The sequence below is a fragment of the Hemicordylus capensis genome, chromosome 4 (assembly GCF_027244095.1).
Source record: "Hemicordylus capensis ecotype Gifberg chromosome 4, rHemCap1.1.pri, whole genome shotgun sequence".
Taxonomy (NCBI): domain Eukaryota; kingdom Metazoa; phylum Chordata; class Lepidosauria; order Squamata; family Cordylidae; genus Hemicordylus; species Hemicordylus capensis.
In genome coordinates, this window is record NC_069660.1 from 49,082,985 (window position 1) to 49,103,704 (window position 20,720).

At 46.9% G+C, this 20,720-nt stretch overlaps 1 protein-coding gene across 8 annotated transcripts in view; it reads right to left on the bottom strand.

The window, feature by feature from the left end:
• CHD6 (chromodomain helicase DNA binding protein 6) overlaps nucleotides 1–20,720 on the bottom strand; it is a 206,247-nt gene that overhangs the window by 168,904 nt on the left and 16,623 nt on the right. For 5 of the 8 annotated variants that reach the window (XM_053245235.1, XM_053245230.1, XM_053245231.1 and 2 more), the window contains one exon: nucleotides 12,910–12,987. The exons of 1 other annotated variant lie outside the window; for it this stretch is intronic. The gene's annotated coding sequence lies outside the window, so the exon portion shown is untranslated. Of the gene's footprint in view, nucleotides 1–8,857; nucleotides 9,209–11,184; nucleotides 11,205–12,909; nucleotides 12,988–20,720 lie in introns of those variants that run through there. 2 more of the 8 variants (XM_053245233.1, XM_053245234.1) reach the window with 2 other exon arrangements.

A 20,720-nucleotide genomic window follows, 5' to 3' on the forward strand; every position in this document is an offset into this window, starting at 1 on the left:
GGGGCGGTGTACAAATTTGATAAATAGATAAATAGAAAGAACTTGGGAAGCGTGTGGGAAGTGCTGGGAAGCGGACTCCTTTCCAATGCTTTCCCCATACAGCTCTATGGAGAAAGTGTTGGAAAGGACTACGCTTCTCAGCACTCCCCACCAGCGTTAGCTCTAAAGCGTGTGCACGCGCTTACAAGTTTTTTTGATGTCTGCTCCGTTAATTTTAGATCCCGCTCAGGTTGAATCAGGAAGGCCCCACTCTGAATGCACACGCACGTGCACGCACACTGCCTTGATACTGCCACCCAGAACAAAACTCATTCTGCATAGAGATGAAAAAAATCAGAGAGAACACTGCTCCCCACATGATTTTTCAGATGGTGCTGGAATGTAGCAGAATTCCACTCTCTTTAAGAGGCCCTCGGAACCAGTGAGACATCTATTACAGAACTGGGTCTCATGTGGAGGTGCGCACTGAGAACACTTGCAAGCGGGGCTGTGCACAATATTCAGCTTTGGCTACTCAGACCTGAATAACTGCACAGGCATAACAGTGACATATGGTATTTGGTATTCCCAGTTCAGCCCTCACTGTGGGCAAGGCTACCCAACCTTTAGAATATCTGCAAAACAGGTGGCTGGTCAGAATACCAGAAAAGGAACCTGAAGATGTAGCTTTGAGAGAAAGTATTTTGGTGGAGAAGGGGGTTGTTAATTAAAGTACATGACCAGAAACATTTCCACCTGTCCTGTTGCTTTTATCAAACACTCTTCTCCAATTCCTGGAAGTAAGCAGAGATGCAAGCACTCAGCATCTCTCGCCTGCAAGGAAAGCCAGCCTTATCAGCTTTTGTTCACAGCTAGCGCTGCTCAGTCGGACACATCTTGGCCTGCAAAGCAGCTGCAGCTTGAAAGCAAGGTATCTGTGGTGCAATCCAGTGGGAACTCAAACAACAACATTCCTGTGGTCTGAAGGGGAGTGGGAGGGAGGGATTCTCTGTGAAAGATGCAGCCAACCATGCCATGTGATTCCAGAGGAATGTCTCCTCCCCTTCCCTGGAATTTGCTAAGATGCTTGAAAGGAGAGAGGGACAGGTGCGTTTCGTGGTACTGAGAGAGATCATTCTGTGCCTCCAAATAAGAAACAAACCTTCCTTCCACAGCATTCTGCAGCAAGTTCTGTTTACATTTATGCTGCAGCTGCTAGGCTCTCGTGGTGGTGGGGGGGTTAGTTTGCTGTGGGAATCCAAGCTGAAAGTCTAGTATGGCAGAGCTAAATAGCAGCTCTGCTATGTTCTCACTTCACTGCCTCAGGAATCAGAGAGTCACAAAGCATAGCAGACAGGCTCAGGATGTGGCCCTGGCCTCCTAGGCAGCCAACATGCCTTATATTCTCTGCAGTCCCACACCCTACCTTTCCTTCATTGTTTGGACCCAAAGGAGGATCTGCCGATTTGTTCCTCTAAAAATAAAACAGCAGCTTAGTAGCAAGAGTAGTAAAATGCTGGAGCCGGAAAAAACAGGCAGTTTGTCTGAGGGTACACTGCGTTTTAATATAAAATAAAAAGCCAGCACTAAGATAATCTAAATTTTGCAGCAAGAAAAGCTAAATGCTTCAATCCAGGGTTTCTTAAACTTGGGACCCCAGATGTTGTTGAACTACAACTCCCATCATCCCCAGACATAGCCTTTGTGGCTGAGGATGATGGGAGCTGTAGTCCAATAACATCTGAGGGCCCAAGGTTAAGAAACCCTGCTTCAATCTGTTTAAAATTATGCTAGTCTGTTTAAAGTATGCAAATAAAGCAAATTTGCATTTTTTAAAAAAATAACATATTCTAATTTTACCATTCATGGGGAAGGATGAGGAGCTATACAGAGAACATCAAAGCTTCACTCCCTGAACACTGGAAATCCTGTTCAGTCACCCCTCTGACTTCTAAAGTTTTACCATGCACAGCCCATATACTTCCAGGCCGATCTTTACAACTGTATAAGGGCTAGAAAGATTCAAATACAATCCTCAGGAAGCCAAAATTCCATGCCCAATGTCACATTTTGAACAATTTTTTGTGCTTATGTGGAATACATAATGGGTACAACAACCAGCCTCAGAACTGACAAAGACGACACTGAAATGGTGGATAGCTTCTGCCTTTTAGGATTGTCAATAGTAAAGGATGCAGCAGTCAAGAAATATGCTGCAGACTAGCACTTGGTAGGGTTGCAATGAAGGCCTTAGAAAGGATATTTAGATGCCGTGCCGTGTCTACACCTATAAAGATTAGAATCATTTGGACAATGGTTTTCCCCATGACACTCTATGGATGCAAAAGCTGGACTTTGAAGAAACAAGATAGAAAAAACATTGGCGCTTTTCAACTTTGGTGCTGGAGAAGACTTTTGAGGACACCATGGACAGCCAGGAAAACAAACAAATGGATCATAGAACAAATCAATCCAGAATTTTCACTCGAGGCACAAATGACCAGGCTCAAACTATCATACTTCGAACACATTATGTGAAGACCCAGCTCCCTTGAGAAATCTATCATGCTGGTAAAAGTTGAAGGAAAGGAAAGAAGAGGATGACCAGCAGCAAGGTGGACAGACTCGATTACGACAGCAATGAATGCACCACTGAGAGCCCTTAAAGGCCAAATTGAAGACAGATCATCCTGGAGAGAATCTATCTATGTGGTCGCTAAGAGTCAACACCAACTTGACGGCACTTAACCAATCAATCAATGTAGAATACATACAGCTGCAAGATAGGAAAGAATTGAAGCTGCCTGTAAGCTTATACTATTTATTTTATTAAAATATTTCTGAACTACTCTTCCATTTTTACAGGCACTCAGTGTGGGGGCATCAAAAGTTAACTATAATGAAAATTTATACAAGAAATATGAGCCCATATAAAAAACAAAACAAAAGAGCATAAAACAACCAGAATAAAGCAGCAGAAACTTCCCAGGACCATTGCAGCAGGTCTTAGGCCTGGCAAAAAAAAAAAAAAAAAAAAGAATAATTTTCAGAATCCTCTGGAAAGTGGTGTGGAGGAGGCTAGGTATGGAGAGCAAAGTCTTAGAGGAAGACAATAAATAGTCTTGAAATAGGGATGGCTTCAGGTCCATGTCTTTGTATGCTGTCTATGCATACATTTTGTAGCATGCACTGAGTTTAAGAAACAGTGTGGGCTTCAAGTCTCAATTAATACAGCGAATACAGTGCTCACCTTCTCCATAGTCAGTAGGGATGTGCACGAACTGGTTCAGCGCTCTATTTATGGAGCGCCGAACCAGTTCGAAAGCCCAGAATTCGAGCTGGTTCAGAGGTGTGTGTGTGTGTGTGTGCGGGGGGGGGGGGGAGAGGTCCTTTAAGGCGCAAGGAGGGTGCCCTTACTACACCGCCACTTTCTTCCCGCAGGCACTCTCCCCAAAATCACTGGCGTGGAGCTGCAGTGTACCTCCTTGCAGCCCCAGTCAGCGTCGTGCCGGAAGTGGAACCATTTTATATTGTTACTTTTCTGTGTGAACTTTTGTTGAAAAGTGGTATATCAATATTCGTAGTAGCAGTAGTAATTGCAAATGCATCTCGGAAGAAAATGAATCTTCACATCAAGTAAAAAAGCATCAGTGTGGCTGCTTGCATCCCAGCTTATATCTCTCTTGTGATGCTGTGCATGCTGCAAAGCTATGATGAGACTGTTACTCAACTAAACTGCAGGGTAGCCAGCACGCCTCCAACCAGGCCAGCCACCCAAGGTGCTATCTTCTGTCCCTCCATACCTGCTGCTCAGAAGCAACCACTGGCACCCCAGCCCAGGCACAGCTCATGAGCACTCTTCCGGAGGGTGGGGTGGCGGGCGGCTTCTTTAAGGTAAACGGAGCCGGTGCTCCATGACACCCAGCAGCCCCCATGGTGAGGAATCTCCTCCGCCACTCACCTGGGTCCTGCGGAGACAAGCCCCCGCCAGCGGCCAGGTGAGTGGCGGAGGCGATTCCCCGCCGTGGGGGCTGCTGGGCAGCACGGAGCACCGGCTCCATTTACCTTAAAGAAGCCGCCCGCCGCCCCCCGCTGGAGGAGAGTTCACGAGCCACGCCTGCCCCAGCCTTAGCTGCTATGTTTCTTAATGATTACTGCCCATGCTTCAAAGCAATGGCATAGACTGTTACTCGGCTAAACTATAAGGGCAAGCCAGCCTGCTCTCTGTCCTATCACCCCAGAGGCCATCAAGTGACACATGCCTCTTCTGCTACAGACAGCAGCCCCAGCCACCATACTTCCTAATACCACATGCACAAGGACTACAGCAGTGTTCCTCAACATTTTTGGAGTCATGGATCGGTACATTCTTTATGCGCAGTTTCCTGGACCAGCAGTTAGAAAAGGGGTGCCCCCCCTCACCCCCACCCCCAGGCACCCCCAAAACAATTTTGAGCCGGGGGGAGGGTGCCGCTGCTGAGAGTTCTCCAGAGCTCATTTCTAGGCAGGCAGCCCTCGCTGCTGGGATAACACTCATTTAGCTTCCTCAAAATGAACATTATCCCAGCAGCGAAGGCTGCCTGCCAGAAATGAGCTCCGGAGAGCTCCCAGCAGCAGTGGCCCCCACTGGCGCGAAATTATTGGGGGGGGGTTAATTCCTCATGGACCGGCACTGGTCCATGGACCGGTGGTTGGGAAACACTGGACTAGAGGGCCAGAAACTAGTACAGGCAGCAGATTAAAATGGGGGAGAAATGGCAATAGTGTGGGGCTCTGGGGCATTAAACCAGGGACTAGCAGCAGGACCCCACAGCCTTGCTCTCTGTGCTACAGCAGTAGCTTGCCAGAGAAAGGAGCTCCTGGCCTGCCATACATTACAGCTCAGCACCACACAGGAGTGGTCAGTGAAGCTGGGGCTGGAGGAGCAGAGGGCAGGGCAGGGCAGAGCATACAGGCACAGAACCAGCCACAGCTGCACTCCCCTCTCTCTCTCTTTCTCTTCCCACCTTGCCACAGCTGCCTCTTCCTCTCTCTCTTTTTGCCCTGGCTTTAAATTGAGCCATGCAGGCTGGTCATTCAGCAGGCAACTTGGCAAACGACCAACCCGCACTGCTCAATTTAGAGCAAGAGGAGAGAGAGGCTCAACTGCGGCCAGCTCTGCACCTCACCTGCCACACCTGTCGCCACTGTAGATGTCCAGAGGATGGTATTGCAAGCTACCAGCTCAGTAGCAGTCAGGCAACTCAAGAGACCAACAGAGTTTCACCTGATCTTACAAAGATGCTGGTTCTGGCCTGCCTTGTCAACTGGAGCAATTTGTTGCCCAGTTACAAACTGAGCTCTCATGCTGCCCTTCCCTGTGTATCAGCTTCCTGACTGCCTCCAAACCTCCTTCCATAAATTATGAGGGAAGAGGCAGAGGTTTGGTAGCTGGCCGAAGAGTCTTAGCTAGCTTTGTGTGGCTCAACAGCTACCAGCTGAGGTAACAGAGCTTATGAAACTTTTCTTTGACCACTGGCCCATCTAGCCTAATGCAATCCAACTGGCAGTGGGTCACCAAGGTTTCAGATAGAGGGTCTTTCCCAGCCATTCTACTCAAGATCTTTTCACCAGAGCAGTGCCCTTCAATGTAAGACCCAGGGGCTAATGGAGGCCCCCATCAACCCTAAGTGTAGGTTATTGAGTCTGTGTGAGGCTCTGGCCAAAACTGAATACTCTACACAGCCCCCCTGGCACCATGCAGAGACAACTATTCTTACCATTCAGTCATGCACTTTGCCCAGCGCTGGAGAGCGGGGGCTCTTTTAAGGAAAACTGAACTCTCGAGGCTTTGCACCATCTTGGAAGGCATGCACAGAGTGCTGAAAAGTGTAGCCCTTCCCAGTGCTTTCCTCCTAGAGCTATTAAGAGAGGACTCCATAATCCCACCCAACACTGAGAAAAGTGCCATACTGTGGAGAGATCAGCACAGTGGGAAATGGCTCTCACATTGAAGGGTTTTTGCCAAAATGGCTCTTACTTGAAAAACAGTGACATGGATGACTAAACTAGAGATTCAGGGTATTGAACATAGGACCTTCTGCATGCAGACTACACAGTGGAACAAGTCATCTCTATGCCTTGCTTTCTGCATTGGTGATGCTACACATTTCTTCTCTTTTTCTAAATACATGGTGTCTTCCAGCATCATAAAGATTCTCTCTGAAAGACAGTCCCATCCCCACATCCTTGGAAGCACCAAGCACATACTTCAACTCGCCATCAAGACCAGTCCTCTTTAATTTATTGTTAGTTATATCTTAGCTCAGGCAGACCATTTCTCACCCTCCTAGGTCAATGTCAAATGCCGGACACAGGATACAGACAAGTGAATCGACTGAGGAAGATAAGTCAGCAGGTGGTACAGCAGAGTTTGTGGTGAGAGAAGAATTCTGTTCTGTTCAGCTCAAGCAGATGACTGAAGAAAAGTATTCAGAATCACAGGGCTCACTCAATGCCTCTGCTGGGAAAGCATGAAATTACAGTTACCATTCCAGGCTTTATATTTTATTCGTGCTATGGCACAGTATTTAAACCTTGCATCAGAGGATAAGCGTCAGCATTCACTCCTGGATAAGTAGGACTTGGCACTGCAGGTCAGAAGAGAGTTCGTGATGCTGGCTTTGTGCCTGGAGGGAACCCGAGTTGAATACGGAGGGGATGTCCTCCGAAAGGGGAGCCCCCAAAGTCCCCCTGCATGTGCAGGGGGGAGGGAGCAGAGAATTAAGCTGATGTCACTTAGACAAAAAACAACCAACGTTTGGGAAAGGAACAGCCACGAAGATTCCCTTCCTGCCCTAACATGTAAAGGAGATAAAGGCAAAGAGAAAAAACCAGCCTGAAGAAGGAAGGTAGCAGAGCTCTCTCAAAGGCGTGCTGCCTGCGGCGAGACAGGAACCGAACTGGGGTATTGGGCGCCGCCTACAGAGCTACCGGATATTGGCTTACAACTTTGAACTCTACTTCCTGTCTTCCTGAGGCATGATCTGGAACACACCCCATTATGTAGGATAAAATCAGACAACTGAGGAAAAAGAAAGAGCTGACTCACACTGTGTATGTATGTGCACACAACTCTTAACTAGATAAGCTGTATACAAATGCTAGTAGAAGTTGCCAGAAAATGAAAAAGCGACAATACACATATCATGGGGAGAGAAACAGCAGTTTCTACAAATGCACAGCAGTGGATCCAAAAGCACCTCAAGGATACAAAGCTGAGTGTCAAGAAGAAGATAAACCTCATCCACAATCGTGTACCTATCCAAGCTGTAAGTTCTCCTTGATCATCATAGTTTCGTCTAATCTGTTTCAATCACCTTGCCTACATCCCATTTCCTAGGTTGATCAGAAGCAAGAACTATAGGACCACATGATGTAATGAAGAAAACTAGAGCAGAGCCTTTATGGGGCCTAAGAAATTTCTATTCCACTTCATTCAAAGGTCTTATTTTCACATATTGAACAAGCAGGAAGACCAAATAACTAATGTTAATCCGGCCAATAAAAAATGGAATCATTTAGGAGTGCAAGAAAGGAATATAATTCATTAATGTTCACCAGATCCTCCAACACCAACACCAAAAATATCAAAGGCTGCCAAAAAATCTAAAATGTTGGGTTGCATAGATCATTATTGATTTTAAGGAAAATATTTGAGAAATTTATATTCCACCTTTCCAGTCAAAGAAACCTCAAGTTGTCTTTTATAAAAACAAATTAAAACAATAAAACTACTAAAACACTAACAGAATTAAAAAATAAAAATTAACTGTAAAGCATCAGTAATAAAAAGCAAACATACACCAGCAATCAAGAACTAGCTAAGCACAGAAACTCCAGTATAATTAAGTAAAAGCCTGTTGAAACAACCTGGGAGAAGGCAAGGTGGCCTGGAGCAGACTTATCTACCAAGCACTTGCTCCATCGAGTGATGCAGTTGCAAATTCAGAAATGCAGGCACTCTCCATGACAGCCCCCCATGGCCATGGCCATGACCACCCTAACAGCCAGAGAAGCTGAGAAGTACCAGCACTGCTCCTGAGCGTTCCCCCTCCACTACACCCCTGGGTCCCTCATGCGCATCACTGATGTGCATCACTAAGACCCACTCAGTGACCAATTGTCACCACCAATTGTGACTCAAAAGATATTGAATACACAGAAGGCCCTCACTGATTAATCTTAACAAGCAAGTAGGGAGAGATTAGGCAACGTGGTGTTAAGCATTTAGGGTTTTAAAGGTAACTAGCTGATCCCGCACAGAGCATCTGTGCAGTTGTGCACTGAGACTGTGGCATTCCCCCACAGCTCGCTCGTCCCCCCCGCGGCGCTCTCGCTCGCTCCCCCCCCCCGCGGCGCTCTCGCTCGCTCTCCCCCCCCGCGACGCTCTCGCTCGCTCTCCCCCCCCCGCGACGCTCTCGCTCGCTCTCCCCCCCCCCGCGGCGCTCTCGCTCGCTCTCCCCCCCCCCGCGGCGCTCTCGCTCGCTCTCCCCCCCCGCGGCGCTCTCGCTCGCTCTCCCCCCCCCCCGCGGCGCTCTCGCTCGCTCTCCCCCCCCCCGCGGCGCTCTCGCTCGCTCTTCCCCCCCGTGGCGCTCTCGCTCGCTCTTCCCCCCCCCGTGGCGCTCTCGCTCGCTCTTCCCCCCCGCGGCGGTCTCCCCCCACAGCTCTCCCCATTAGGCGGGCCAGGGCCAGGCCATCCTGCCGCCACCTCCCACCTCCTCCTCCCAGCTGGTAGGGCTTTGCCCGCCATCTGCCCACCTCCTCGCCGCCACCATTATTTCTCCCCACCAACGCCTCCTCTTCCTGGCCGGTGGGGCTTTGCCCACCATCCACCCACCTCTTCTGGCCGGAGGGGCTTCGCCTGCCAGCCCTCCACCTCTGCATCCTGACCACTGGCATTATTTCTCTCTGCTTCAATGATGGAACTCTTGCAAGCTCTAGAGCATCTGCGCGTTAGTACTTGATTGCTCCCCTCACCTCAGAGATCTCCCCATCCTCACCTGATTTGCACTCCTGCGCCTCCTCCATCCCGTTGCTTCCATCCCTCTCACCCTTCTTGGTCGTGGCTACAGCATTGCTGCCGCCTATTGGCCAAGCAGCTGCCCTCTTGGCCAAGCAGCTGTCCGCCTATTGGCCAAGCAGCTGCCCAAGCAGCCGCCTACTGGCCAAGCATCGCCAGAGACCTCTCCACCTTCACCTGAACCCCGCTCCTGCTCCCCCCTCCAGGAGAAGCAGCAGTGCTTGACCAGGCCATTCTTCGCTGCTGCCACCACCATGGCCGCTCGTTCCCCTCAGGCCGCTGACAGGCCTGGGCCCATCCCTTGCCTGCCTGCCTCCTTCTGACAATGGCCTCAGTAGCCCCAAACAGCAGCAGTGATTGACTGGGCCCTTCCTTGCTGCTAGTGCTGCCATGGCCACTCATTCCCCTCAGGCTGCTGACAGGCTCAGGCCCGTCCCCTGCCCTTCCTTCTGTTTCTCTTCCCCCTCCCTTCTTTTTCTTTCTCTCTCCTCCACTTGCTCTTCCCCACTCTTTCTTCCCCCTCCCTTCATGTTTTTTCTCTCTCTCCCTCCCTCCCTGTGTCAACAGATTTTGTTCATCTTGTTTCCTCATCTAATTCACATAACGGCAGCCTCCTTCTTCTGAAGGGGCTCCTTCCTCCCATCTTTCTGCAGACCCCTGCCTGCAATCCTTTTATATGGAGAGATTCCTCTCCTCTACAATCAAGAACATCTTCCAACCAGTAACAGTTGCATTCCAACTGTCCTTAACCATCACAGGCTCCTCCTCATCTGCATATGGAATCCCCACTGCCCAATCACCATGGTGCTTCTGCTCTCACAGGCGCCTTCTCCCTATCTGCATATGGAATCCCCACTGCCCAATCAGGTGTTTCTGCTTGCAAACTCTGTCAGCCAATCGCCTCCTTTCTACCACGTCACCACGCATGGCCTGTCTTGGAGAATTAATAATATAGATAACTAGCACTAATTGTGTTCAGAAGCAGACCAATAAAGGAATAACATGTTCCCCAAAATTGGCCCCAGTCAGGTGCATTCTGTATCAACTGAAGTTTCCAAACAATCTTCAAAGGCAGTCCATGTACAGTATGTTGTGGCAATCCAGTTGAGTACACTGGAGTATGTATTAGAGCCAAGTCTGATTTCTCCAGAAATGGGCACACTCCAGTCTAGGCACTCTTGGCTATGGGCACTATGTCAGCTCTGGATCTAGGAGTACTCTCAGACTGCAAACCTGAGCCTTCAAGGGGAGGACAAACCTGTTCAAAACAGATCTTCAGTCAGCAGGTCTCTCAACCAGAAGCACCTTTGCCTTGTTTGGATTAATTTTTCAATTTTTTAGCCCACATCCAGCCTTTCATGGATTCCAAACAGCAATTCAGGACTTCCACAGGACTGAGATGGAAACAAGATATAAAGCTGCTTGTCATCAACATACTGATGACAACACCAAATCTCCAGACAACCTCCCCAGCAGCTTCCTGTAGATATTAAACAGCATAGGGGACAAAGGAACCGCATCAATCAAAACTCTAAAGTGTCAAATAGGCATTACCCAGAACCACCTTCTGGAAACTACCCTCCAGAAAAGACCAGAGATACCATAACATGGTACCTAGAGATGTCATCTGGCCAGATAGCCAGAAGAAAACCACAGTCAATTGTAGCAATCATTAATATAATTGAATTTGAACATAATCAAATGTTACAAATATCATCTGAATTTCATACTCAATTCAATATTCAAACCAGCAGGGATTTAGTAAATCCACAACATACAGGTGCTCCTCAAATCACAAATACATATTCCATGCATATTTTATTTCAGCAACAGCAAGATCGGATTATTTTTTTAGAAGTAACTATAGAGACCTAGATTTAAGATCCTCTGACATCTTGCCTTTCCAAAGCCAAATACCGACAACTCTAGCAAATTGAGAGCCAACCTTCCACCTACCATTTTTCACAATATAGAAGAGGCCATACAAGGCTTCATGGTTTTTTTTTTAACTTGCCCAACACCTTTGCAAGAAATTCCCTCCCCAGTTAATGCAATACCAGGCCATTCGGGAGTTCTTACTCTTTTTTTTTTGAAGGAAATCTACTAGAATCATCTCTGCTATGCAAGCTATCTAGTTTTCTTACAGAGTCAAACAGCAGAACATCTCCTCCGGCATCCAGCTGCTTGCCATATGAGCACAGTCCACCACCTCGCTGTGATGAAAAGAGGACACTGCTACAAATGGGGAAGAGCAATCCTTTCTGAAATAAAATGCATGCAAAGTAAGGCTCGTCGTGAAAAGTGTATGCACTTGCAATGGTACGGCGTGTTGTGATTTGCAGTTCCTATTTAGCTTATGTCTTCCAAACTGTTCTTAATTATGAGTCCAATTATTCCAGAGACAATCCCACTCAAAAAAGAAAGGGATTTCTTCGCCATGTCCTAAGGTACATGCAAACTGCCATGATAGTTCAGATTGGGTTGTAGATCTTCGACTTGATTTTTAGCATGCAAAAGTAAGGGATCCAAGTTGCATTCATGGGGTGCATAACATTTTGGTCACAGTTACAGCTATCAGGGCCCAGACTGTCACAGCCCCCACCCACAGTAGCAGCTGAGGAAGTAGGACCAGTATCAGTCCTGGATGACGACACCAGAACAGGAGCAGCCAGTGAGTCTGGGGCTGGTGGGAGAGACAGAGTGTGGGGCAAGTGGGCTCAAAACCAGCTACAGCTGTGCCCCCCCAACTCTCCCCCCCCACTATGGCTGCCTCTTCCTTTCTCTCTTCTCGCCCCAGCTTTAAACTGAGCCATCCAGATTGGTCATTTGCCAAGTGAACCAACCTGGAGAATGACCCACACGGTTCAATTTAAAGCCAAGGTAAAAGCCGGGGGCGGGGAGGGGGGAAAGCAGCTGTGGCGGAAACGTAAGAGGAAGAGAGAGGAGCAGCTGCACCAGTCCTGTGCATGGCTGCCCCCCTTGCCCCACCCTCCACCCTCTAGCCTTACCAGCCACTCCTGCATCAGGGCAGAACTTGAGAGAGCCCCAGAACAGGAATACCACTGAGGCAGAACCCCCAGGGCCCAAGCTCCCTGGGACAGGTGGAGTAGTGAGCGTGAATTGTCCCCTTAGCTAAGCAGGGTTCACCTTGGTTTGCATTTGGATGGCTCACTACATGTGAGCACTACCTGCTGTAAGATATTCCCCTTAGGGGATGAGGCCATAGCTCAGTGGGAGAGCATCTGCTTGCATGCACCAGCTCCCAAGTTCAATCCCTGGCATCTCCAGGTAGGGCAGGGAAAGACTTCTGCCTGAAACCTCAGCGAGCCACTGCCAGTCAGTGCAGACAATACTGAGCTAGATGGACCAATGGTCTGTCTCGGTATCAGACAGCTTCTAATGTACCAAAGACAGCATCCTCAGAACCTACTACAGAGTTGGCCTCTCATACACCATCATAGCCCTCATATCTGCAAACCAGCACTAGCAACAAGCTCAGCATGAGCAAATAAAGTGGAAGAGTGCCAAGATTTCAGACCAGAACGTTGAGGTTAGACCAGAACCCAGGAGGGTTAGTCTGGGCTCCGAGGTACTTAACAGCTCAGTCTGCCTCTGCCTGGTGTCCAGTCAATTTGCTTGGTTGGACCTGTCCCAGGTTCTGTGGACTCACCTATCCTTGCCTTACCTCACCTCACCTGGTGGACAATCAGAACAGGACAACAGCATTCAGTGCATTATCACTATGTATGTATACATGTAACTACAGCTTAGTTTATTCTTACAGTGTATGCAATATGCAAACATGAATATAATGCCAATTTCCTGCTGATCCTTAATTCTGTACTATATTTATTTTATATTATACATACTTTCAGTCTCTTGAGCTTCTTCTTTAGAAATTTTGGCTTCTTCAACTCCTGCACAATAGTGTCAAGGCAGCTTTGAACCTGAAAGAAATCAAGAGAGCACAGCAGCTTAGCTTGCTGTTGACAAAGAAAAGTTTCGTTCAGGTTTATCACTGGGGTAGCAAAGCCAAAGAGGCCAGAAAGCTACCTGCTAAGGTTGTACTTTCTAGGAACTGAAAGGTGTACAATGAGGAATTGACTAGAACAGTTCTACTTCTACCAGGCCTGAGCTACTGTGGTGCTGAGAAGCAATTAAACAAGGGGGTCAGCTCTCTGCAATGAGCTTTTTTCTCATGGCAAGAAGAGCAAGCTGCAGAGAGACTTTGAGGCTTGTAATCAGATATGAATGCTGGAATATAAGCCTTTGTTTCCATAACCTGTGCTTTATTTGGTGGTCATACTTGACCTTTACTTTCATTCACCACCGATCAGCTTAATTAGTTTAATTTTATTCAGTTAGGCTATTCAAGTTACCTGTCTTCATGTCTTTGAGGGTATATTACCACCTCAAGGTCTTATCATCCAGCAGGGTCATCAGTCCCATCAATGAGGACTGGATACTTAAAGAACTGAAACCATGCATTAAGCAATACCACCTTCAGAAGCAAGAGGGAAAATCAGAAGTTTCTTCCTTCTGAGTTGTAATACGTATCTGCCTAATGAACCATTTCAGAAGCAGGAAACAAGAAGTTTGTCAAGAAACACCAATGATCTTCAATTCCCCATGCATTCTATAAGATGCATTTCCCACAAATTTATTACCAGCTATCAGTAAATAGCCTCTGTACAACCAACAATAAGGATGGGACTGTGTTAAAGTTGGGTTCGCCTAGATAACCACAGCCCTGGTTTTCTGCCCTATTAAAGAAACCCCTCAAACCAAGGAGAATTGCTAATTGGATATTCCCAGTCCAAGGTCTTCCTACTGACACTCAACCTTCTTCAACATGCCTTTGTTTTGCACCTCTTGCAGAGGGAAACAGTCCAGTATGAAGCCATTTCCCCCTTAAAAGAACTTAGCATTGCTGCTTTTCATCAGCCAACCAAGAGTCATTCTCCAGATCACGGCTCATGGGCCCCAGGTGACGTAATCCTATATGGATCTCCATTCTGTGCTAAAGCAAATTGGAAAATGCATACTACCACACAAGGACCAAGCAATGACCATGAAGGAGTGATTGCGGGGGGGCGGGGGGCAGATCTTACCACGTAGAGCAGGCTGTACAACTTTGGCCCTTCAACTGTGGTGGAACTACAACTCTCATCGTCCCCAGCCACAATGGCCAATAGTCAGAGATGGGAGCTGCAGTCCAACAACAGCTGAATGGAGGGTCAAAGTTGAGCAGCCCTGGTGTACAGCATATTGCAATAGTTGTGCAGCCCTGGTGTAAAGCATACAAACAAGGGCCCTGAGAGGCTGAGGTTGTATGTTAAATTAGGCCAGCAGGAGGAATGCAAAAGCAGCAAGAAATATTATGTACCAGCACATCCTCAAATCCAGAGACTGCAGTACTAGCTGGTCAATAGGCTTTAATGCCCATTTCCTTTTCCAGCAACTGCTGCCCCTGAATTTCACATCCAACCAGAGCAATTCTGGTTTTCCTAAAAGCAGCTGCTGGTGCTCCAATCTTAGACGATCAGCTTTTCCAAAAACTGTTAAGTGTTTAAATTCTGAATCTACAAATGGGGGGATTTTTGGTTGGGATTTTTGGTTGGGATTTTTTAATCCTCCTCAGGAGTCAAATAAGCCACTTCACATCTTCACCAAAAATATTAAAAAAATAAAGACAGAGTTCTTTCTTTGAGAGTTCCACAACGCATCTCTGTGCTGCAAAGTGGGGAGGTTATTTTTTCCTAAATTATGACAGCTTCAGGGCCCCAACCAACGTCAATCTGACCGAACCAATCAGCAGCAGCAGCAGGCACCAGCAGTTCCACAGAGGACAACAATCCTCACAGTTTAAGCCATAAGCATGTGCGTTTTCTAAGTTTAAGCCTGCAGGAGCCATTCTGATGGAAATGTACACAGCACTGAATACTTTACACACTGTGAAACATCCAGTTGAATTTGGTGCAACTAATGAAAGCGTGAAAAATCAAGCATGTGATTAAGCTTTTGCTATAAAGCCACAATCCTTCAATATATGACAACCTGATCTATATTTACAAAGATTGACCTTGAAATCTAGTTAATGTTGTTCCTCTCTACCTCCTGAGTACCGTATAACCGGGTGGCAGGGAGAGGAAACAGCCTGCATATAAAAAGTCATAAGTCATTAAAATTTGATGAGGGCTCATTGAGTCAGCATATTTTTAAACTTCATTCAAGTGATATAATAAATTACAGTAAGTTTAAAGTTTAATATTGATTGGCACAGTTTTATTTGGAAGTAGATTTATTTTATAAAGAGTATTGTCATTTGTCTGCTTAAAAAAACTCATTCAAAGTTTGAAAAGAATTATTAGAAATTTTGACTGGTCTTGTGGCTAGAGCGTGACTTGCCCCCCTAGCTAAGCAGGGTTCACCCTGGTTGCATATGAATGGGAGACTAGATGTGTGAGCACTGTAAGATATTCCCCTTAGGGGATAAAGCCGCTCTGGGAAGAGCAGAAGGTTCCAAGTTCCCTCTCTGGCAGCATCTCTAAGATAGGGCTGAGAGAGATTCCTGCCTACATCCTTGGAGAAGCCGCTGCCAGTCTGTGAAGACAATACTGAGCTAGATAGACCAATGGTCTGACTCAGTATATGGCAGCTTCCTATGTAAACATTTTGGGCACAATAGCAGAAAGTCTCCTGCTCAGCTTCCAGTCCCATCAGTGGGGTTCACGCAGGAGATCTTCCTGTTGAGCTGCATCACTTATATCTTTGTTTTTCTATTACAGTGCTATAAACTCTAAAAATATCTAGACCAGTGATTCTCAGAGTTGGGTCCCCAGATGTTATTGGACTTCAACTCCCATAATCCCCAACCAAAGGCCACTGAGGCTGGGGATTATGGGAGTTGAAGTCCAATAACACCTGAGGACCCAAGTTTGAGAATCCCTGATCTAGACACAGATCCATGTATAAGCCCTACAAGAGAGACATTTTATGGCTCAACATATGTTAGAACATAAGAACAGCCCTGCTGGATCAGGCCCAAGGCCCATCTAGTCCAGCATCCTGTTTCACACAGTGGCCCACCAGATGCTGCTGGAAGCCTACAGACCAGAGTTGAGGGCATCCCCTCTCTCCTGCTGTTATTCCCCTGCAACTGGTACTCAGAGGCATTCTGCCTTTCAGCCTGGAGGTGGCCCACAGCCCTCCGACTAGTAGCCTTTGACAGACCATGAAGTTATCCAAAACCCTCTTAAAGCCATCCAGGTTGTTGGCTGTCACCACATCTTGTGGCAGAGAATTCCACAAGTGAATTATGCATTGTGTGAAAAAGTACTTCCGTTTGTTGGTCCTAGATTTCCCTGCAGTCGATTTCATGGGATTACCCCTGGTTCTAGTGTTATGGGAAAGGGAGAAGAATTTCTCTCTATCCACTTTCTTCACACCATGCATGATTTTATAGACCTCTATCATGTCTCCCCGCAGTCATCTTTTTTCTAACTAAAAAGCCCCAGGTGTTGTAGCCTTGCCTCATAAGAAAGGTGCTCTAGGCCCCTGATCATCTTAGTTGCCCTCTTCTGCACCTTCTCCAGTTCTACAAGGTCCTTTTTTAGATGTGGTGACCAGAATTGCACGCAGTACTCCAGGTGTGGCCACACCATAGTTTTGTATGTTGAGTTTTGCATTATAATATTAGCCGTTTTATTTTAAATCCCCTTCCTAGTGATCCCTAGCATGGAATTGGCCTTTTTCACAGCTGCCGCATATTGAGTCGACACTTTCAACGAGCTGTCCACCACAACCCCAAGATCCTCCTGGTCAGTCACTGACAGCTCAGATCCCATCAGCGTATACTTGAAGTTGGGGTTTTTCGTCCCAATGTGCATCACTTTACACTTTCCAACACTGAACCACATTTGCCACTTTGTCGCCCACTCACCCAGTTTGGAGAGATCCTTTTGGAGCTTCTCACAACCCGTTTTGGATTTCACTAACCAAAAGATTTTGGTATCATCTGCAAATTTGGCCACCTTGTTGCTTACTCCTGCTTCTAGATCATTTATGAATAAATTAAAAAGCACCGGTCCCAGTACAGATCCCTGGGGGACCCCACTTCTTACTTCCCTCCATTGTGAAAACTCTCCATTTATACCTACCCTCTGTTTCCTGTCTTTCAACCAGTTAGCAATCCACACATGTACTTGTCCCCTTATCCCATGACCACTAAGTTTCCTCAGGAGTCTTTGATGAGGACCTTTGTCGAAAGCTTTTTGGAAGTCCAGGTATACTATGTCAACTGGATCACCTTGATTCACACAATTGTTGACACTCAAAGAACTCCAAAGGGTTGGTGATGCAAGATTTACCTTTGCAGAAGCCATGCTGGTTCTCTCCCAGCAGGGCCTGTTCTTCTATGTGCTTTACAATTTTATCCTTGAGGATGCTTTCCATCAATTTACCTGGAACAGACGTTAAGCTAACTGGCCTGTAATTGCCCGGATCGCCCCTAGATCCCTTTTTGAAAATCGGTGTTACATTTGCTACTCTCCAGTCCTCTGGTACAGAGCCTGATTTCAGGGATAAGTTATATATTTTAGCAAGGAGGTCAGCAATTTCACATTTGAGCTCTTTGAGGACTCTTGGATGGATGCCATCCGGCCCCGGTGATTTGTTAGTTTTCTGTTTTTCCAGACAGTTTAGAGCATCGTCTCTTGTAACTTCTATCTGACTCAGTTCGCCTCCATCCCTAAAAAGCCTGGTTCAGGAACAGGTATATGCTCAGTATCCTCTGCCGTGAAGACGAATGCAAAGAACTCATTTAGCTTCTCTACAACCTCCATATCCTCAATAATCCCTTTCACTCCCTCATTGTCTAATGGCCCAACCACCTCCCTGGCAGGTTTCCTGCTTCTGATGTATTTAAAGAAGTTTTTGTTATTCCCTTTGATACTTTTGGCTAAATGTTCCTCAAACTCTCTTTTTGCCTCCCTTATTGTCACCTTGCATTTCTTTTGCCAGAGTTTGTGTTCCTTTCTGTTCTCTTCATTTGGACAGGCCTTCCAATTTTGGAAGGAAGTCTTCTTCCCTTTTATGGCTTCCTTGACGGTACCCGTTAGCCATACTGGCATCCTCCTGGACTTAGTGGTACCTTTCCTCCTTTTGGGTATACAGTCTAACTGGGCTTCTAGTATTGTGGCTTTGAGTAAACTCCATGCACTCTGGAGCGAAGTGACTCTCCTGATTTTCCCTTTCAGCTTTCTTTTCACAATACTCCTCATTTTGGAGAAGTTTCCTCTTCTGAAATTTAAAATGTCTGTGTTAAGAGTTCCTTGGTGATTCTCTCCCTGCATGTATGCTGAATTTGATGGCACTATGGTCACTGTTCTCTAAAGGAGCGATGACACTGACATCGCACACCAGGTCCTGGGTGCCACTCAGAATTAAGTCCAAGGTCACCTTCTCTCTGGCTGGTTCCAAGACCAACTGTTCTACAGCACAGTCATTTAGCGTATCTAGAAATCTGACCTCTTTGTCATGACCTGACTGTGAATTTATCCAGTCTATGTGTGGGTAATTGAAGTCACCCATGATTACAGCCCTGCCTCTCCTTGACGCCTCCCTGATTTCCTGCTGCAACTCCCAGTCACTGTCAGTGTTTTGATCCAGAGGGCAATAGCACATCCCCAGTAGCACGTTCCCTTTCAGGCCTTGTATTGTCACCTACAGGGTTTCTATGGAGGACTCCAGTCCACCTAGGTTTTCTAGCTTGTTAGATTCTATCCCTTCTTTAACATACAGTGCTACTCTACCTCCAAGGCAGTGAACCACCCTGAGCCATTTTGGAAGGGCGGTATATAAATCTAATAAATAAATAAATAAGGCACCCCTCCCTGTCCTTTCTATAGAGTTTATATCCAGGGATAACAGTGTCCCACTGGTTCTCACTGTTCCACCATATTTCTGTTATGCCCAATTTATCTATTTCTGCATTAGCAACCAAGCACTCCAGCTCACCCATCTTGGCTCGGAAGCTTCTGGCATTGGCATATAAGCACCTATACACTGAATCTCTCACCTGATGTGTGCTATCTTTCTTTTGACTCTTTGATCAGCTGGCACAGGCTACTGTCTGCTCTTTATGCGGCTCTGCTCTGTCCCCTTCTGTTTTATCTGAATCCTTTGCACCCTCACACTTTAAAGGATGGCTTTTGCCGAACGGGATACTGCCCAGCTCCCATCAGCTGTTCCCCAGGCATCATTTTAAAAGCTGCTCTGCAACCTTTTTTTATTTTAAGCGCCAGCAGACTGGTTCCATCTTGGTTCAAGTGCAGCCCGTCCCTTTTGTACAGGCCTTGCTTACCCCAAAATGTGTCCCAGTGCCTAACAAATCTAAACCCCTCCTCCCGGCACCAACGTCTCATCCACGCATTGAAATCCCTCAGCTCTTCCTGTCTCACTGTACCTATGCGTGGAACAGGTAGCATTTCTGAGAATGCTACCTTGGGGGTCCTGGACTTCAATACACTACCTATCAGCCTAAATTTGGCTTCCAGGACCTCCCGACTACATTTCCCCACATCGTTGGTGCCTATGTGAACCACGACAGCTGTTTCCTCCCCAGCACTGCCTAAGAGCCTATCTAGATGCTGCGTGATGTCCGCAACCTTCGCACCAGGCAGGCAAGTCACCGTGCGGTCAACACACAGGTCACAAACCCATCTCTCTATACCTCTAATGATCAAATCACCCACTACAAGGAGGCCCCCACCCCCCGGAGGAATATCCCCTGTGCGAGAGGATATGGGCTCATCATCCATGGAAAGGGTCCCTTCTAAAGCAGCATTTTCCACTTCCTCAGACCAATGTCCTCCTTGTCCAAGACCTTCATTCTCCCTGACAGCAGAGGAGCTACCAGCCCTGGAGTGGGATGTCTCTATTACGTCCCTGAAGGTCTCGTCCACAAGCCTTTCTGTCTCTCTGAGCTTCTCCAGATCGCCACATTGGTCTCAAGGGAATGAATTTGTTCCCTGTGAGCCAGAAGCTCCTTGCACCGAGCACACACCCATGACTTCTGCCCATGGGGCAAATAGTCATACATGTGGCACTCTGTGCAATACACTGGGAAGTGCCCCTTCCCCTGCTGACTTTCCATCTTCTATCTTGTTACCTTTTAACATGGTAATGTCACCATAATGTTCTTCTAGTGATCAATGTGATCTAATCTGGAAAGAAAGGAGAAGCACACCTATGTTTGGAGAGAAATTCCAGGATTTGGCTTGGATTCCCCCACAAAAAAAACAAACTGAGAAGCAAATTCAGGTTATTAGATTGCATCCACAAGAGGCACTTGATGATCAGGACTGCAGAGGTGGATGCCAATTCCTATCTGAATTCAAATTCAAATTTCTTTATTTCGGTCAGCGACCAGCATGAGAGATTCCTATCTGGAAATAATTGTTTGCCAATTGTCAACCGCCATGTGTCAATTACACCCCATCCAATACACACATACACTGGGGTACTCAAGTTTATTTTTTAGGAATTTTTAAAGAGTTTAGATTCTTTGGTGTCTTCATGACATACCTTCATTTCTTCTGTTCATTTTGATCCCACTGCTTTGAGGGTGGGGGTGTGGAATTAGTGGCACCCCATGTGCCAACAACCTCCCAACCCGCAA